A 21383-nucleotide genomic window follows, 5' to 3' on the forward strand; every position below is an offset into this window, starting at 1 on the left:
CCACCCAAAATTTTCATCCCCAATTCTTCCACACTCATATCTTCTTTTTCCCTACCACCACCATCACCATTACAATAACCTTGTCATCGTCACCATCTTCGTCACCGTCACCGTCACCATCGTCGTTGCCGTCACCGTCATCACTATCTCCGACCACTTTCTCTCTCTCTCTCTCTCTCATCTTCTCCGCCGCCACCACCACCACGCTCTTCCTTTATCTTCCTCATCATCTTCTTCCTCACTTACTTCCAGCACCACCACCACGACGACATCCTCCCCCCTCCCTCTTCCTCCTTATCTTCTTTTTCCTCTTCCTCTTCCCCTCCTCTCATTTTTTTTCTCCTCCTCCTTCTCTCATTCTTCTTCTTCTTTTTCCCTAGGATTTTTTCCAAGTATAATCAAACAATAGAATTTGATTTTCCAACCCTACATACTTTCCACCACTATTTTTCCATGGATTTCAAATTCCATGGAAAGTCACTTTCCATGCAATTAAACATACCTTCAGAGCTTTCTTCGATATAGATTATGGATCACCACCATTTTCCAAGTGAGGACGCACACGTTAAATGAGTAGTATATATAATTTCGTTTAAAAGATAAAAATATTTGTAGTGAGTTTTGTCAACTTCTCAAGATAATGAATTCCTTTATTTGCATACATCAAAAAAGCCAATTGCACCAACTTATGTGACTTTTGTTTAAATTTTTTTTTTGCAATTTTACACTTTCATTATGATTTATTGTAGGCACCTTCACATACCGAAAGGTGTGTGCAAAAATCCCACCAATTGGAAACAACACTTCACTCTCACCGATTGAAACCTATAAATTTCTACAAAAAATATTAAATACAAATTAATTTGCATGGATAAAGGCATAATGGCCATTACACTCAAGTATTTTCATTTCTTCGGTGTTCATCGATAGATTTGAAGCAATGAAGGTAAGTTTTATAGGATTTTTATGATTCATCTTCTTTATTTACATTTTTTTGATAGTGTTATGTCATATGGAATGAGCAACGAACATAATCACATGAAATTTGTTTCATTTTCAAGTATTATTAACCTTTGTAACAAATGTTAGAAGCAAAAGATTGTTGTTTAATTTTTCGATGTCGTTCGATAGATTTAGACTGAATGTGGAAGAATAGCTTTGGTATGTACATACCAAATAGATTGATAGTAGGACTTCAGCTCAAAGTGAAGCATCAGATCCACCTAAGGTTTCTTCAGTTCAAAGTGAAGCATTACCTTCTTCTTCTAGGCATACAATGAATAAGGTACTAATCAAGAAGTGTTTATTTTATCGGAAGAGATCATATGATCGTGAAAGATACATCCAACATTTCATAGATGAGGTATTCAAGTATATTGTAGATGTAAATGAAATACCCAAGGATGAAAATTGTGATTTTAAAGAGGTTGCTGGACTTTCTGGTATTTGTTCCTTATAGAATGATACTTCCTTTTTTTTTTTAATGTAATATATGAACAAATAATTTCAAACCTTCTTGTGTTTACAAGTAGAAGTCAGTCCATAGGGAAGCAATGTTATCAATAGTTTAACGAAAATTAAACGAGAAAAAATAGTTATGTTTCAAAAATGAATTTTTGGAATTATTAACTACGAATTAAATTGCATAAAATAAATAAATCAAGTAAATAAGCAATTAAATGTCTGAGGAATTAAATATGTCATGAGTCAGATTAGTAATTAGCTCATTTTTTATTTATGTTTTTTATTACTCGAATTAAGGTCACGTCTAAGACTCTTAATCCGGAAGATATATCTTAAGTCCGAAGTCCAAGTCTAAGGTCTCATTCCCTTGTGATGCAATAATTTTTAAGGATTATCCATCACTTCGAGCATCGATCATAGTAAGACTTAATCCAATAATGATCAATCATGACATGTGATGGAAAATAAGGAAAATTATGTTTAAAATAATTTAAGCTTTAAGGTATATGAAGTGAAACCTATTAATCATCTAATGATTTTAATAAATTAAAGTAAATGCTTGCTAACTGTTAAACTTGCTCACTGCTTCTTTAATTTCCTAGACGGAAAGAATCTAGGTGATCATCGCAACGTTAAGTAAATAAATTAAAAGAAAAAGAAATAGATAGAATGGAGACTGAAAGCTTTGATTGATCTACAACTTGTCGATAACCTCCATTCTTCTTACGACAAAATTTAAACTAAATTTACAAAATGAAAAACGAAAAAAAAGATGGGGGAAAAGAGTAATGAAAATTGCATAAATTTTGCAAAGTAGCAAGGTATAATATTTTATCATAGGCTTGGGGATTATTTATAGGATTTGGATAGATGAAATAGTAGAAGACAATGTAGTGATGGGGTGAAGTGGAAAATATAAGAATGGTTGAGTGGAAAATAAGTGGGATTTATCTTAACTTAGTCAAAAATGCTTTGAAAATTAGGTAAGTCTTGGCTTTGGGCTTTGATTAAACTTGAGCTTTAGGGTCTATTTTGAATACACTTAATAAAAATGTGGTATCTCCGAAATACTAACACAAAGCCCCATGTCAAATCTCGAGGTACTAGGTGATGCTTCAAAATTTCGACATGGTATCATCTGTTTATGTTAGCATTTCAAGGCACTAAATACATGCTTCACCTGATAAATAATATACATAACAACCTGCTTATGTACATACAAAATATAATAACAACAGTGACCTATTTACATCTAATAACGTACGATAAATTAGAGTGCGGAAAGATAAATAAAATATAGGATTAAAGTCCTAACGTTTTACCAAAATCTATAATACTCCTGACGAATTAACACCACTAGAAGGTATAGCCCTAATATTCACTAGGTAACGGATTCTGGTCATCAACCTGACTTATCAGATAATCCTCACTCGTGCTCTACACTTGCCTTGCCAAGCTTTGGATTTGAAACTAATAAAATAGAAAAGAAAAGGGCGAGTAACAATGGTTACTTAGCAGAGAAGCAAATAATTTCTATCAATAATTTCTCCTAACATTAACAAAGAAACATACTAAATCATTTTAACATAAGTAAAATTTTACAGAATAAATTAAGATTAACAGGTATGTATAGTCAAGGATGAGTAACTGAACATTTTTAAAACTCACATTCAATCAATTAATAATACTCACTATAGCATTTTCTTTTATGCAAATCTAATTGACTAAATGAAAACATTAAACATGCATTGCATTTTAAATATCAAAATAAGACAATAGTGCATAATACACAATGGTGGAGTAGTGGAATTAAAGAATTGAGATTCACAATTGGATCACTCCTAGTTGAGACATGATATTTCATAATAAAGTATTAGTTCCTGATTTTGTAGATAATCGTTGTTTATCACACTTGGAAGACCATTTATCTGACTCAGCCTGGTCATTTGACGTGATCGTAAGTAATATGTCTCTTTTCGATGTGTCTAAACGTTCGACTACTATAGATTGTGAGTGATCATTGATTAATCATCTTCGTCTATGCCTATCAGGTGTGTCAGTGATTCCCAAATATACAACTCCATTCGTATATGACCACCTTTACATTACAAGTTCATTAGTAAAGATAAAGATGAATAAACTAAGATTCCAATTGTGACTCCACTCTCATACGTGTCTCATACCATGTATGAGTTTGGCGGTTCCTACTGTGGATTCCAGGATAATATATCACTCCAGATGATATAACATATTATTCCTTCAAGTATTCACAAGTTCTTTAACAGTTCAATAAATAGTTGCATATACATATCATTTCTTTTCTTTGAAAATAAATAAGAAATTAACATTACAGAGTTGAGAATGGATATCTAATTTTCTACCATGTGACTGTGGCCACATGGTTAAAATAAATAACATAACAGAAACAAAAATTGCGCCTCGCGCTATAGAAAGTAAATAAACATGCAACCAATATCATTATCCCTATATATGCATTCTCCAACCCACACACAACATTATAATGTAAAATACAGACATCGGCCCTCGGGTGTAATTCTTACATTTTATAATTTTATCCATTTTTTTTTTATTATTGCACTTTTTACGTTTTCAAACACATATTTTATTTTTAGATATTCATTCACTCAAATATTTATTTTCTGCTATTAAATCATTTTTCACATTTGAAAATTTATTTTTATCATTTAAATTAAAAATTTACAAAACTTATATCAAAATGGGGTCTAAGTAGTGCATAGAACTCATTTGGTGGAAATAACCCTATGAAATATCATATCCACGTATAATTTGTTATAAAATACAATTAAATACATCAAATATGAAGGTCCTGATATGAATTTTAAATAACGAAAAAAGTTCAATATTTTTGTAACACATAATAAATTTTTATTAAAATCCTAAATGCAATTTTCACAATCTATAGTTAGCAATAGAAATTGAGAGTCTCTACCAATCTCTATGCTACAGAATTGAAGCACGTGTATGAAAATCGAGATGATCAACTCAGAAATTGAGGTGGATCAGACATCAAGATGGTTGATTTTTTATCGGATCCGGTGGTTTCAAAGATCTAAATATCGTCATCCTTTCTCCTTTCTACGACGGAGGACGGTTTGGCCTCGAAGTAGATGAAATTTGAGGTCGAAGTTTCGAAACTCCCATGTATCCTAAGATTGTTTTTCAACGAAACAGAAAGAAAGAAAAAAAGAAAAAGAAAAGAAAATGTGTGGGTTTTGTAGAGGTCGATGCTACGGATGTTTTTTTCTTCTTCGTCGGAAGTTCACGACAACCTGTTCGTGACAAATCTAAGGTTGAAAGTTGAGAAATTTTTTTTTTTTAAAAACTCTCGGTTAGTTTTTATGCATTGGAAGAGAAGATAAATAGTGATTTTTATTTAACATTTATTTATATATGTTGACGGGATGAAATCGATATTTTTAATATTGTTTCGTTTGATTATAACTTGACCGTCCGAACTTCTAAAGTGACGAGTAAATACTCTATTTTATATAATTTTTCATTCCAGATCTAATGACGTGGTCAAATTCTATTTCTAATAACAATTCACTTTTTTAGCCTGATGGGACCATAAAATTGATGTTGTTTCCGTTTTTTTTTTATGACAATACGACTTTCTAGGTTCTAAAAATGATAAGTGTAGATACTCAAATTTGACTGGAACCTCGATAGAAAATGCCCCAAAATTCATAAAAATTGGGACGGACCTCAAAGATAAAACCTTCAAATTTCTTTCAATAAATGGCCTAAGGCCCTACCCACGTGGCCTATGGACCCAAAGCTACCCCACCACTCTACACTTTTCAACCTAGTCCAACCCAAATTCAATTCAATTCAACCCACTACTATACCCAAGCCCAACTTACCCCCTAAGCCCATACAACTCAACCCATCATCTATCACTACCCAAGCCCAATTCTCAACCCAAGCCCAATATCACAACCAATCAACTAAGATTATCAAGGTGGGACACTTGTCACCACCTCAATTCACTTCCCTCATTCAACTACCTACTCCCATCACCTTTTTCTAAAAAATCATTTACCTACATCTCAACCCATACCCTTCTTTAACTTACCCTCGTCATTTCCTGCAAATCCATCTTCACAAACCAAACATACACCCCTTCTCTCCAATCAAATACTCATTATCTTCAATCAACACACATAAAACATTTCATCCTATATCTTTTGACACATGTCATCACCTCTTTCACCTTCCCAATACCTAACCAACTAATCCGCTTGCACAACCCAATCTTTTAATCAAAACTCACTTCCTTTAACTCACCAAACACTCAACCAATCAACTGCCATCTTACGACCTCATTCTCTCAACCAAACACTACTCATTTCATTCCATTTAACACTCAACCAAAATGGGTTGAAATATCCAAATCATTTGGATCACAAATGATCCATTTCAACATCCTTCCACAAATACCCTTCCATCTTTTTTAATTAAAACACACCCCTCTCACAAACCTTACACAATTCTACCCTTTCTTATCATTTCACCCCATTTTACCCCTAAAATAACTCCCAAAATTCTATAAATCCCCTCTCATTCTCAACACAACCACCCAATAAAAAAAATGCATCCCTAATAGAAAAAAATACATTCCCAATAGAAAAAAATATACAATGATACTTTCTTATTTCTCCACTCTCATTCTACTCACTAATCACCCTCAATTTTTCAACTTATCAACTTAACCCTCAATCATCAAAGGTCTAACTCCTTATCATATCAAGATCAAGACAATGAAAACTCATATTTTAAAGAATCAAAGAAGATGAAGACAAGGTCAATGTGGGTTTTGGACAAATAATCCCCCTTTTCTCCCCTCCAACTTCCCTCTTCTACTTTTCTCCCTTTTCTATACCTATACACATACCACGAAAGTTTTGAGCCATTGAAATGTCCCTTTTTCAATAAGGGTGCCCTCAATGGTTTAAACCAACATCAAAATCCCTCACATTCGAGGGCACATATCGAATCTTTTTTATTTTATTTTCAAAACGATTGAATCTGAGATTACCACCAATCATGAAGGAAGTATGGTGCCTAACACCTTCCTTACTCCCTAACATGGACCCCCTTACCTAGATCTAAGATTGGACCAATTAGCTATATCCGTACGAGAGTCACTAAAATGCCAAAATAACATGTTTTTCAAAAAATGCAACTTGGGTGACCATTCACACCATTTTCCAAAAAGAATGGTGGCGACTCCAAAAAAATCCCAAAGTGGGAAAGATATTTGAAAACAAAAATCTTGTGTCCATAGCTTGGTGACTCCATTGGGAAGACCACTAGAAGGTCTGACCCTTTTTTTGATTCGATCATTTTAAAAAGAAAAAAAATAGTTTCATTTGTTTGCATTTGTGCTTATCTACTAACATCTTTTATGTCTTTTTTTTTTTGTCATTGGAGAATGTATGTAATATTTACTTATTTTACGCTTTGTATTTTTTATTTTCATTGGACAAATGATGTTTAAGATTGATACATTTTTTCAAAAAATGCACGTGCACATGCGATTCATAGCTCAATGCACAAACCACCCCCTCCCTTGCTAAAATCTTAACCCTAGATGTCGATATTCTCAAATCCTCGAGATTGTTATTTTGGTTAGCGGGGAGGAGAACATCCTCCCCATTCACCAAGATAAGACGTGGACACTCCGGTGTACATTGAGGTTTGAAAAATGGGTAGTCGAAAAATTGTCCACAAGCCCGCATGCATCAAAACGTAATCAATAGACTTAGGCCATTAAGATTTTCAAAATCAAATGTGTATCCATCCCATGTTGATTTAAGACTAATTTATCCATAAGGATCTCTTAAAATCCTATATATAGAAGATCGTTCCAAGACAAAAAGAGGAGTTTATTTTGGTGGTTCAAAATTCTACCAAAATCTCTCCTAAACCTCTCTAGTTTTCCCATTATCTCAAATCTATCTCAAAATTTATAAAAAAAATACAAGAAGAAAAAGACCAAGGTGGGATTAAACCCTCCAACCTCCCCATTTAATCTCCGTACACTTACTCTCCCCTTTTGCTTTACTTTCAAGCACTTTTCTCTATTTAATTTACTTTTTTATTTTCTAATGTAGTTCTTTAAATTTTGAAGTTTAGAGGCTTGGGGATAGAGAAAAATCCCTCTTAGAGGTAATCTCCCCCAATAAGTACTTAATAAATTCCATGAGAGCATTAGATGAGGTTATTTTACATTCTTTATTTCCATGCAATTTAAATTCATAGCGTAGATATTTTACTTTTCTTTCATTTTAAGTTTTCTAGAATTATAGTTCATCATTTTTTTAATCTTTTTTTATGAAAATAGTGCTAGAGAGTAAATTCTCTTAGGACGTAATCTTCTCTTAATGAGTCCATCCTATGCATACACTTTACACACACTCACTCTTAAAATGGTTACAAGTGGGGGTATAAGTCTTTCTAGGTTTATCCATAACCTTTAGAGCCAACAAAAATAGTCCGAAAAATTGATAAAAATTTCATGCATAAAATTTGATTCAAGCATGATTTTGTTCAATCCATGAATATCACCTAAGAATCAAATTAACAAATAAAGTCTCTCTAGGGAGCACATAAACTTGTTTTGAAACTTTGAGACCTTAAATGATGAAATCCATATGGATTTCCGTCAAAGTCCCAAGCTCACAAAAAAGTTACAGCAAGCACCTACTTCTAGTAGGGACTTGCTCATCATTTTGACTTGTTCATTTTTTTAAAAAAAAAATTATTGTCAATTTTCCTTAAAAAAAATTTATAGCTTCTTCTATCTTTAAAACCCCCCAAAAAATGAGTTTCAAATTTTACTTTTGATCAACTATGGTAACCATCTTAGGATAGGAGGGACAAGGTGCCTAATACCTTCATTGTCCCTCAACTGAACTCCCTTACCATAGAGTCTCTAGGAAGACCCTTTCTCTATCCATATGGATATGTGAGTCACAACAAGCCAAGAAAAAATTAATTTCAAAACTTTTTTTATAATATCCATTCACACCTTAATTGAATGGTGGCGACTCCAAACCAGTGACCCAAAGGTTTTGAAGATCATGTATCTACAAAATACATGATCTCAACCTTTCAAACACAAATCTTGGAATACTTTTCCCGATGATAAATCTCAAACATTGGATTTTGCATTTAAAGGGTTGGGGTTATGTGTTTTTTACATAAGTACTTTTTAGGAGTCAATGGATCCTAACCCTTAATTTATTTATAATTAAAAAAAAAGACAACAAAATATGGTCATAAACACACAATTAATTGTTGTAAACAATAAAGTGTGATGGTAATTAAGCAATATTAAATCAGAACGATTAACCAATGAGAAAAATAAATAGACTAACATGGTTTGAGGATCCAATACAAACATCAGTGAATATAAACGGAAAAGCAACTACAACAGTTGTGTTAAATGTTCAATTTTGAAATCAACAACCAACCTGAAACAACAAGATGATTGAAGAATCAATTTGGACCAGCAAACAATGTAGAAGGCATGTGTTGTGCACGTTGTCCTAAAGGAAATAATCACCCTTTGTCTCATGCTTAAGGGTTGATTGGTCTTCCTCCCAAGATTCAACCGGAAAAACTTGATTACAAGAACAATAATAAAAACTCAAGAATTCTCAGGATGTACTCTAGCGAAGAAAAACATATTTTATTTAAGAACAAAGGAGAAAGAACTCAAATAAGAAGAAAAAGAATATAATTATTATTATTTTTCTGTGTTTGAAACCCTTCACACCATCAATTTTTATAGAGTTCTAAACAAAGAAGGATTCTAAAAGCAGTAAATCACTTCCCATTCAATCGAAAGACTTGTTATTTCTAGGATGTAAGATTAGAGAGAATAAATAGAAAAATGATGTGAAATAAAGTAACAAAATAAATTATAAATACCATAAAAATACTATCTTAATATTGAAATGAATGAGGCTTATATTGGACAAAATAGACTTAAGACAGATTTTGCCCTTATGATGTACTAATAGTTTTTGGATGTCCATTTCTTAGGATATAACGCTCCACATGTGTACAATGCAACACTCCTAATGTATATGTACAAATGAACTTGTACTGTGAATTGTATTCTCAAGGACACACGAAAAAAATCTCTTGAAAACAGAAGGGCATTATGCAAGTAATAACTCAAAAATTGAATGAATGCAAAAATTGTAACAAATGAGAATCTATAGAATTAGAAGTATCTCTAATGTACTTGAGTTGTGACTTTTCGAATAGACACACATGTCTGTAAAGTTTGGGTTGTGACTGTTCAAACAAACACACATGTCTGTAGAGTTGAGATACCATTTGTGTCATTTAAAACAATTATAAGTTGACTCTACTTGACGTTTAAATTCGAAGACTTGCACCCCCCCTGAGCGCGCATTCCATGTGCACATATACACTAAGATTTTTTGGACCAATAAGCCCAAATCCCTTTTAGAACCCATGGGCTCTCACTTGCCATGGGCTTGACCCATATCTATCTCACATTTACTACACAATGTGAGAGCTTCTATATAAGAGTTACACTATTTAGTTGTTTTTATTCGATGTAGGACTAAAATTTTACATCACAACTTACAAACAAATGACTTAATTCTTACTTTAACTTTTTCTTTTACTTTTACTTTCATTTCCATTCAAACATTAGAATAAATTCCACATTAATCCACCACTTGTTCCAAGCATTAGACACGTGTAAGATTAGCTCTAAGTAGTTCAAGTAGTATTTGTTACTCAACAGATCAAACATCATACCAAGTCAAAAATAATAGAAAAGGATAAGAAAAATGGTAAAATGATGTTAAAAGAGAAGAGAGGTCTAGGAATCGAACCTTCCTCACCTCAAAATTTCATTCACAATAAATATATATATAACATTGACTAGCTTCAAGATGTAAAGAAGACCCACCCCTATTGAATAAGCATGTAAGACAATTTACATGTTAAAACACCCAATATCCAAAGCACCTTTTTAAAGGAAAATGACAATTAAAAGATACACTTGACACTACGTCAAAAAAGTCCAAATTCTGCACTTATTTAGCGTTAATTTCGACGGCCCAAGTCTCACGTTTATATTCGCCGGCCCAAAATCAGCAATTAAGCCCACCAAAAAAAATCGACAGCCCCAGCCCAACGAACCACCGGGTTTTTTTCTTTTTTCTTTTTTTCTTATAAATAAATTAAAATGAAAACTATTTTGATTTTCTGAAAATGAATGGTTTTAGAGAGAAGTTCAGAGATTGGGAATTTCTCTTCGATCTCCCTCTTCTCTTAACAAATCCCTTTCGACTTTGAATATCTTCTCAATCACCCTCTTCGATCTACACTCACAAACTCTGAATTTCTTCTCAATCTCCCTCTTCGATCTACACTCACTAATCCCTTTCGACTCTGAATTTCTTCTCAATCTCCCTCTTCGATCTACACTCACAATGTTTTGAGCAATCGAGCAGACTTTCGAGAAGCATTAGAGAACATTGAACGCCGATCAAACCAGATATTTGAGAGGCATTCGAGAACATCGATCGATCAAACCAGAGCTAGCTCAGATCGAAGAACACCTAGCTCTTTTCACTTCATCGATAGAGTTTTGATCTGTTCAAATCCAGAAATCTTCTTCCTGCCTCGTTTTAGCCTTTTAAAAGGTACATTTTATAATTTTCTCTGTAATTTCAGTTTAATCTAGTTGAAATTCTATTTTAGATGCTTTAATCTAGTTTACCGGACTTGTTTGTGCTAAAATGAAATTCTAATTGTAAAGTTATTAGTGGATTTTTTTTGTAAAAACCCTAATTCATTTTTATTTTGAAGGTTGTCATATTCCAAGATGGAAAATATCTTAGTCTTAAGGAAGTTTTTGAGAGTTTGAACTTGATAGGGTATACCTTTCAATGGTCTCATTGATCAATTTTCTGGAAAAAAAAAATCTCTTTTTAATGCCTCCCAATGACATTTGCAGATATGACCTGAATGTTGATTTGTTGGATGTGCATGCTGATAAGAATACCAAGTTGAATATGACATGCCGAGTTTACATGGTGTTTGTTAATTATTTATTCTTTATAAGAAACCTCAACTATCCATTTCAGAAATTTGAGTTCTACCACACTCACAGAGTCCAAAACAACTATCTCTTTTTAATTATGTTTTGGGATTATGTAGAATAAGGAGCAAGCATTTAACATCTCTTCATGCTAGAACATTTTTCATGATTCCTTGATACCAATATATTCTTTTAACATGCAGCCCGTACTTGCTACCTATGATGATGTGTTTAAATTGATATTTGATTACATTGATCATCTCTTATAATTGGTTCGCCCAAGAAAGCTTCTTTATATGGCAATTGGTGAGCTCCATATCAGCTTCTCTTTGCATTTGCAACTTGCACCAGAATAGGTTTTAGCTTAATTCTAAATTTTGCAGATGGGGTTGCACCAAGGGCTAAAATGAATCAGCAGCGTTCACGGTGATTCAGAGCTGCAAAAGATGCTGCTGAGGCTGTAAGCGTTCTTCCATGTATCTCAAATTTACACCATATATTATAGGTCCATTAGTGACTACATCACATATATCATTGAGTATACTGTTTTTTTTGTCTATGATAGTTGGAAGGTAATAATAACTCCATCTTGTTTTGCAGTTTCTCTTAAGTGTCTTTATTCTGTTTTGTCACCTTGTTTTTGCTCCACTTTATATTATTTTCATCAGTTATTATCACAATTTATTCTTTTGTATTTTTCTGACTTTGTGGCTCTATTTGTTGGATGGTTGATTTTCCTTGGTCATGATCATTTTTCCTCAACTATACTTGTACCCATGTAGGGTGGCTCACTAAATGTCAAGTAGTCATGGTTGGTTGGTAGGTATAAGAGAGATCAAAAGTATCAATAGTTCTCACAAAGGGAAGTTAGAAGTGTCCATTCGGTCTGGTTTTAGTTAGGCTGTCATCAACAAGTCATGGACATAGTACACATTGAGTACATTTCTAATATGGTTCCTCACATTTTTTTTTTCTTTTCTGTCTTCTCATTTGGAAAGGCTATGATTTGATTCTTGGAGACAGGAAGGTTACTGTTTTTGCGTGTGTGATCAATATGTTCTCGAGTCTGTGTGGGTAAAGTCCGAGAGATTAATTATGATATTGGTCGATGTTGAGTGAATTTGGTGTTTATTGGATTTAATTTTTGTAGTAGTAAAAAATAACGTAAATTTTTTTTTCTTTTCTTTTTTTACAGCTATTCTTATTTCAAGGATGAAGTGATGTCGTTAGACGAGGCTGAGATAGCAATGATGGATTTATACTTGGAGAGGGCTCAAATAAAAGATGGGCAGAGCATCCTCGATCTGGGGTGCGGGATGGGAGCTTTGACTTTACATATTGCACACAAGTAAACAAGTTGCCATGTTATAGCGATTACCAACTCTGTGTCACAGAAAGAGTTCATGGAGGAGAAGTGCAAGTAAGTCTAATTTGGGAAGATGCCACCTTCATTATCATAATTAAGTTGTTTAAAGTCTTGGTATATTGATACCACGACCTAGTGTTAAATACTATTGTTATTCTAATTGCTATTCTCAACTTAGAAGTTCGGATTTAAAGCTTAAGGTGATACCTATTTGTTTTTAATCTTGTATTGCAGGCATGTATTTGTTTGTAAGTTCGTGGTGAGGCGGGACTATAAAGAGGATTGTGGGAGAGGAACCGATTAGGAAAAAGAACACCGGGACTATAAAGATCCATCCTTGGGATGGCAAAGCATGTAAGCATTCACATATTTATTCTTTTTTACATGCAATCAATATGTACTCTGCATGTTTGGGTGAACTGCTGTAACTGGTTCTTAAAAGCCAAGGTCAAGGTTAGGCTCGTGAAGAATACTGAAACCCTTGATGTGGATGTCAGATTATATGATTTTATCATAAAATTAAATACCATTATTGTTCATTATCCTCTTGAAATGGAAATTACTTTGAACTGTTTTACAATTTCCTTTAGTGTCCTCTTAACCGATTTAATACGCTCTTTTGGATTAATCTACAATGGCATATCTATCACAGAACAGATTATATTTTTTCCGTTAAAATTTATGTTCATTGAAGTGCCAACTTGGCCAAGTTGGTAGAGACATGTGGAGTGTTGTTCCCATGTCTTAGGTTCAAACCCTCTTGAACCCAACTTCACCTTACTAACCACCAACCCTTTACCTATCAAATGCACTCTTAGACTAGCATTAAATGCACAATCTCACACTTTAATTGACTTAGCACAAAAGGCAGGCATGAGAAGAGCAAGAAAATGATTATGAACCAAAGAGCTTGCACTTTAGGTAGCATTTAATTCTGTTGCAAATATTGTTTGTTTCCAAACTAGGCATGAGGAATCTGCAATCAGGCAGAAATCTAGAGTGCTCTGGCTTGAATCTACAGCTACGGTTATGTGTGTGCCACCACATCATTTTTGTCGCCTTTGTGTCTCCGTTTGTGTAATTCCAGCATTTTCCTTTTTCTAATATTGTAGTTACACAAATAGATCACTTTAATATTTCCTATAGGATTCACGACATATATTAGATTTAAGGAAACCATTCTTCTCCTGAATCCTGATAAAAGGTTTCAACCACTGTACTAACAATTGTTAAAATGTGTTCATCAACGATGAAAAATGTTTCCTTTTTTTAGAATTTTATGCTTTTACATCCACGTGGCACCTTATCATTTTGTAGAGTTCTCAGAATTTTGTGATTCACAACGAAATTTTTTTGCAGGAAATCATCACTGGAGCTGGCCATACTAGTGCAGTTGACTGGTGGGCTCTTGGTAAGTTTGTATTCCACAACGAAAGAGGCATAAAGGGAAGAAAGAAGGTGTTGGGTGTAAGATTGAAAGCCATGGAAATCAGGTGTTTTGCAGTAAAGGAGGAGATGTGGAGTTATGGTCTGAGATTCTAATAGGTTCTTCAAGAACTAGTGCAGATGAGTTAGAGGAGAGTTTTTAGGAGGAATTTGATGGGGAGGATGAAGGATATGGGTGGAAATAGAATAACCCATTTGGGTTTTGGAGGAAACAAGATGGTTTTACAAGGAAAGATCAACAATCTGTTGAAATTCGGCAGAATTCTGTGAGGGGGTTTTGATCCTCAAACTGTGTGTTTTGTAAACTAGTAGGATGTTAGATGAAATTGTTTGATACAAGATTTGCTAAATTCAAGTTATTTTTTTTATTTTTTTTATTTTTTTGTAAATATTCTTTTAATTCAGCTTGATTTTACTGTAATTGTTTGTAGAAAAAGTTTTAATTGTTTGTTCTTATAAGTTGTAGGGATAAATTGATGGAAGACCATCAAATTAATAGAGGAAATCACAAACAATTACAGTCAATGTTCTGTTAAAAAATTCCAAAAAATTCGACGGTTTTGGGCCGTCTAATTTAAAAAATTCGACGGTTTTGGACTGTCTAATTTAAAAAATTCGACGGTTTTGGACTGTCTAATTTACAAAATTCGACGGTGTTGGGCCGTCTAATTTATAAAATTCGACGGTTTTAAGCCGTCGAATTATATCAAAATTCTATGGTTCTCAAACGTCGAATTTTTTTTCGACAAGGCCAAATTCGACAGATGAATTCGACGGTTGAGGCCGACGAATAGTTACATAATTCGACGGTTTTGGGCCGTCGAATTTTGTGTATTTTCACGTAGTGTGATTTGTTTTTTACCTCTATTTATACTTTGATCCTCGACAGCCATGACAAAAATGAGAAGAAAAACCATTCTCATACATTTGACTAATATATAAGTACCTATGAAACAACTAAAGAAATCAACAATTACTTCGCTTATTTATAATCTACAATAAGGTATAAAAGTATGTTATATGTTTTGGTAATCATCGACAATGTTCTCATGAATATCCTACAACGATCCTAAGATTGTATAGAGCTTAACTTTATGTGTTAATGCATATTTAAGTGCTTTTCGTGTATTCATATGCTTGTATCAAATGGTATTTAAGCTAGTACCACTTCTCAAGGATTGAATCTAAAAAAGGGGTGACTTGGAAAATGGCCACCTAATGGCCCAAAAACAAGGGTATCAAAGTGACAAACGCTACGAGTTAGCAACCATGAATATCAGTGGAATGGACAACCTAGGAAAAGGGCTAGTGGGTTGCACCAATAAGAGTACCAATTGTTGGTTTATGGCCCTAACTTGAATTTTTTGGGGGGTATCTTATAGCCGGAGGTGTGGGGGCACATGCTCCTGAGGGGAACGAAGTTCCCTCCCAATTCTAGGTCAAAGGCTCAAATTTGACTTTTTTAATTTGGGCATCCCTACAACTTCTAGGGGTATTTTCATAATTGAAAAATGTGTGTTTTGCCCTAGGATGCCATATATATTCCAATTTTAGAAATCCTAAAAGTTGAATTGTATTTTCATAGTTTCCATCAATAAAGAATTATCATCGTCGCCCGTGGACATAGTCAAATTTTTTTGTAGTCTCAATTTTGTGTTCTCTGTTTTCTCTGTTTTAATCTTCATAGTTTATCAATCTTGATCGGTCAAAAGGAGATTTTTCACAACACCAATGTAACATACATGGTTTTAAATCTCCCTTGACATCTTGTCTCTTTCATGGACGAGACCGAGTCATCTCGGATGAGGCAACTCGCCTCGGACGAGATAAATCATTAGACTTGGCTTCTCTCTCTCTCTCTCTCTCTCTCTCTCTCTCTCTCTCTCTCTCTCTAATATATATATATATATATATATATATATATATATATATATTTGCTTTGACGGGCTGCGCGTACCAACCACCCTAGCACTATTCAACAGTTACATATTGCCATTTTTATGCAGATGGGCATATAAAGATTCGAAACTATGGTTTAGAGATACTTATTCACACACATTTATATAAAAATAATCATAACTTTTTTATAAAAAAGAAAGTTGATTATAAGATGTTTAATCATGAAATCATATTTTGTTTAGATAATATGCATTTAAATTCTAAAAAAATGAATTATTTTAATAAAGATATACAAAATCAGAGTTGACTTGGTCAAGTTTTACGAGCTTGGACAGGATTTTCAAAATCTTGGCTTGAGTCATCTCACAAGATTCCACAGGCTTGAGACACCTTGTCTCTGTCTCGTTGATGGACGATACCAAGATGACTTGGGCATGTCATCTCAGTCTCGGATGAGATTTTAAAACCGATATCCAACACAAAGTGCATCATCCTCTACTTTCTCCACCAGTACGCGCGGTCTATGCACTTTTAATATATTAATTAATTAGGTTCATATAAGATTATCACCATAAGTAATGTGGAGTTACTCCCCAATGATAGCTCAGAAGAGAGAAGAGACTGTTGTTCCACTTGAACATTAGAAATGTAAATTGACTGGGCCTGTTCTTTATTTATTTTTGGCCTAGTTGAAGACAGTTGATGGTCTGGGCTTGGGCCAACTGTAAGTTATGGATCTTTCCTCATAATAATCTTGAAAAGATTATTATCCACTCAATTTTTTGTCAACTCCAAAGCTGTTTGAACCCAGTTGACTCAGCCGAGATTTCACTAACTTTGCCTATATTTTCAAAATATCATAAGAGTGGAATTTTATACCTATGGTTCCTATTCCCATGCGCTTAACTGAGAATTTTACTTGGGGACTGACTACTTTGACATCAACTAGTACTAGTGGCACTCCAACCTAAAAAATGCTTACTTTTTGTATCTTTTAATGTTTTTATCTTATACCCTTTTCTTCCACCTTGATAAGGAATTTTACAAACCAGCATTAGTAGGAGTTCCTGTAGACTATAAAGATTTTATGAAGCTTAGGCTCCATGTTTCCACTATGATTTTCAAGAAGAAGAAAATAATGCTTATGTTTTTACATTCGCAATCATACTAGTACAGTTCAAGTTGTTTTGTTAAGTGATGGAGTACAACGCGTATTAAGTGATATGCAACCTATCTATCCCTTTTATTTGTTACAAGTTTATAACTATTAGCTTTCCTAAAATTAGATAAGACTTGTATTTTGTAACACTCCCACCCTTGATTAGGTGACAATATTATCTGTTTTGAGTTTTCCTCATGACTTTAAAGCGCGTTATTTCAAGGTAAGAGAATTGAACTACCTATAGTCCAGAATCTCGAATGCCCCCCCCCCCCCCCCCCCCCTTCTTTCCTCCTCTTCTTTGCCACCGTGAACCACGAATTCACAATGATGCATGTCCGATCGATCATGGGTCTAGTATGTAGCACACTGGCAAGAATGTACAACAATCCCCACCTAACAAGAGAGCCATCCTCAACTCTAATATCATTATTAATGCCCCCACCCTTGACCAAGTTATAAGATTTTCTGCTTTAGATTATTCTCATGATTTTAAAATGCATTGTTACGAGCTAATTAGGGAGTTAGACTACTTATAACCGGGAATCTCGAAACGTCCCCTAGTCGATATGGGACTAACTTTACCCCCTCCCTACTATTACACCCCGAAACTACAAGCCTAGCCATCCTTCCATCCAGTAATGCAATGACGAGGGTATGACATATTTTTCCTCAAATTTTATTCTAACTCCATATGTAAATAACTCTATGATTCTCAAATATTATACTACGAAACCAACTTTTCTTGTGGCCTACAGATTTGACTAAATGTCGAGAAATACCTTTTTCAAATTCAAGACTTAACATATATTCAAATATCCAGCCAAATGTCATTTTTTATTGAATCTTCATGTAAACATCATTTTTCTCAGTACAAACGTCGCTCCATGAAAAAATGATGTAAAATATTGAGCTCGATCTTTTAAAGGTCGAAGTGTCAACCTCGAGAGAAAGACTTAACTTTTCACACTAATATGGCCTAGGTGCTTTTAGTGTGTTGGTTAGGTTTGCAGAAGATCCTAGTGTGTATCTCATATGCTTGTGCAGACCCACATAACTGAACATGCTTACCATATAAAAGAAATGTTATTGGTATACCGATTGTCACCAAAATTATTTTTAACCATGAAATAAATCATTTTGGAGTGATTTGGATATATATCCCTTCACTTTTGGTGAATATTTATTTGAGATACCCTCCTGTGTTTTCAAGTTGATGACATGCCCTTTGATCTCAGTTTTCTCTAATTGATTAATTAAAAATGTGCTAAATGCCCTTTCCTTTAACCCGTAGCCAAAACAACCTAAGAATTTTCTTCCCAAAACCAATCATATTCAATCTTTTGGGTCAAAATTTTCTACCCTCATTTTCAATTTTAAAATTCTAACAACTTCAATCTTCAAATATCCAAGAACAAGACAGTGTTTAGGGAGGTGAAAAAAATTAAGGATTTTTCACAAGGCAAGGTTGGAAAAGATGGATTGAAGATGAGGTCAATGTATTGAAAATAATTTACGATAGGGTTTGTAATTCTCAAGATCATAAAATTCAAAGGGGATAGGCTTAAAATCACTTCGTTCATATAAGCCCGGACCAAAAACATAATAATAACAATTAAATAATTTTTTTATTAAATAAATAATTTGACAAATAGTTGTTAATGAAATAGCATTAGTAAATTCTATTTGGGTAGGACACTTTATGGGTTCTTTGACCATGATCTTATTGTTCATCTTGTTGAGTAAAAACTTATTATTATGAAACCAAAAAACAATGAACAACTCTGTTCTATTGAATTTTAGCTAAATTCGCTTGGTTGTTTGAATATATATATATATATATATATATATATATATAGATATATATTTTTTCTGAAACATTGAGGTTGCTTGGTACCTTTGCAAATCATTGTAAAAATGTCATAAATGCAATTATTTTCAGAGTTGTGCAAGGGTGACATTGGGATTTACTGTGATTCTCACAGTTCCGATGTGGGTTGTGCACATAACCTTAGATGTGTTTCCTCAAGATATGAGTAAAAAGTATCTACAATTATGTGTGCACCTCCACATCTGAGATGTGAGAATCGTAGTAAATCCAATGTCACGCCAGCATCAATGTTATTTTTATGATTTCTATGATTCCATACATACCTCCTGTGGATACGGGATTTTCGATGTTCTTCAAACATCCCTTCACTTTGGGTGTTTTGGAGTCGTCACCATTCAAATGCGGAATTGGGTGTGAATGATCACCCGAAGTTGTATTTCTTGAAAAACATGTCACTTTGAACATATGATGACTCTCATTGGATAATGCACGCGGCCCAACCCTTGATTCAAGGTAAGGGGGTCCATTTGTGGAGTAGGGAAGGTGTTAGGCACCCTACTCCACCCACACAATGTGGTAACCTCGGATTCGGTTTTTTAACTTAAAAAGAAAATGAAAATGAAATTAAAAAAAAAAAAAAACATTTGATGTGTGCCCTCAAGTGTGAGGGACTTTCGATGTTGGCTTCAATCATTAAGGGTACCCTTATGTAGAAGGGGCCCTTTGGTGATTTAACCCATGGTGGTGTGTGCAAATGTGTGGGAAAAGGGAGAGTAGAAGAGGGGATGTGGAGGGGGTGTTCCTTTTGTTGAACCCACCTTGTCCTTGAGTTGATCTTCAAATATGTCTTCCCTTGAGTTGACTTGGACTTGCTTGAGGTTGTAGAAGATTGAGTTGAGTTGAGAGTGAGGTGTTGAGAGTAGAGTAGAAAGTTATAGTTTTTAGAGGATTTCTTATCAAAATTTCATTAGTTGTGGTAAGAGGAGAATGGAGGGGTTTTTATAGAAGTTGGGAAGTATTTTAAGGGTATAATAGAGTGAGGGATTAGAATAAAGGATAATGGCATGGGTTTTAGAGGAAAAGAGTGTGAAATTTGAGGGGGAAATAAGGGTAGTTTTGTAATGAGGGAAATGGATTGTGTTTTAACCCAAATGGTTTGGGTCTTACCCAAATCCATTTGGGTAGAGTGTTTGGTGGGGTGAGATGAGTGATGGTTGATAGGAGGAATGGTGGTGTAAGGGAGTTGTTTGGGGAATGAGTGTTGAGATGGTTGAAGAGGTATGATGTTTGATTTGGAGAGATGAGTAGTGATTGGTTTGATTTTGAGAGGATTGAAGGGATGATGACATGTGACAAATGGAGAGATGGAAAGATTGGTTGATTGGTGATGGTGGTTGGATGATTAGAGAGAAGAGTATGGGGGTGATGGTGGGAGGTATGGGTTGAGGTGATTTTATGAGAGTATTTTGAGGGAAAGTGATGGTTTGATGTGTGGGAGATATGGGTTATGATGTGGGTTGTTAAAGAATGGGGAATAGGTTAGGGTGTATAGGGTATGGGTTGAGTGGTTGGTTGTTGATGATGAAATGATGGGGAATAGGTTAGGGTGTGTAGGGTATGTGTTGTGATGTTGGTGGTGATGCTGAGAGGATGGGAATAGGTTAGTAGGTTAGGTAGGGTTATGGGTTGAGTTGATTAGATGAGGGAGGTGTGAAAGGGTGTGATGACATGTGTCATTTGAATTTGTGATTGGTTTGATGAGATTGATAGGTTGGATTGGGTTTGGGTATTGAATCGGGCTTATGTTATGAGTTGGGTTTTGGGTTGATAGGCTTAGGTTGGGTTTGGGTGTGGGCTTGGATAGGAAATTGAATAGTAATTGTAATGGATTTGGGTTTAAGAGGAATGGTTGGGCTTGGGTAGCATAGTATTGGGTTGAGTGGATGTGGGTTGGACTTGGGTAATGAGTTGGGTTTAGGTTGGGTTGGATTTAGGAGTATAGAATAAGGTGGTTTGGGTTTGGATAGAATAAAGATGGTTTTAGGTAAAATAATATGGGGTTGATTTAAGGATGTAGGAG

The 21383-nt window shown here is 34.3% G+C and overlaps 1 long non-coding RNA gene across 2 annotated transcripts; it reads left to right on the forward strand.

Annotated features, from left to right (window-relative positions):
• The first annotated feature begins 10735 nt into the window (after nt 1-10735).
• Nucleotides 10736-14439, forward strand: LOC147410143 (uncharacterized). 2 transcript variants are annotated; one of them, XR_015175648.1, is made up of 6 exons: nt 10736-11204; nt 11806-11908; nt 11986-12062; nt 12798-13022; nt 13203-13322; nt 14328-14439. It is a non-coding gene; the product is annotated as an uncharacterized LOC147410143 (long non-coding RNA). The 2 variants fall into 2 exon arrangements; XR_015175649.1 differs by lacking the exon at nt 11806-11908 and having other exon boundaries at nt 10741-11204.
• The last annotated feature ends 6944 nt before the right edge of the window (nt 14440-21383 follow it).

The sequence above is a fragment of the Akebia trifoliata genome, chromosome 2 (assembly GCF_017979445.1).
Source record: "Akebia trifoliata isolate Shusen 1 chromosome 2, ASM1797944v1, whole genome shotgun sequence".
Lineage (NCBI taxonomy): Eukaryota > Viridiplantae > Streptophyta > Magnoliopsida > Ranunculales > Lardizabalaceae > Akebia > Akebia trifoliata.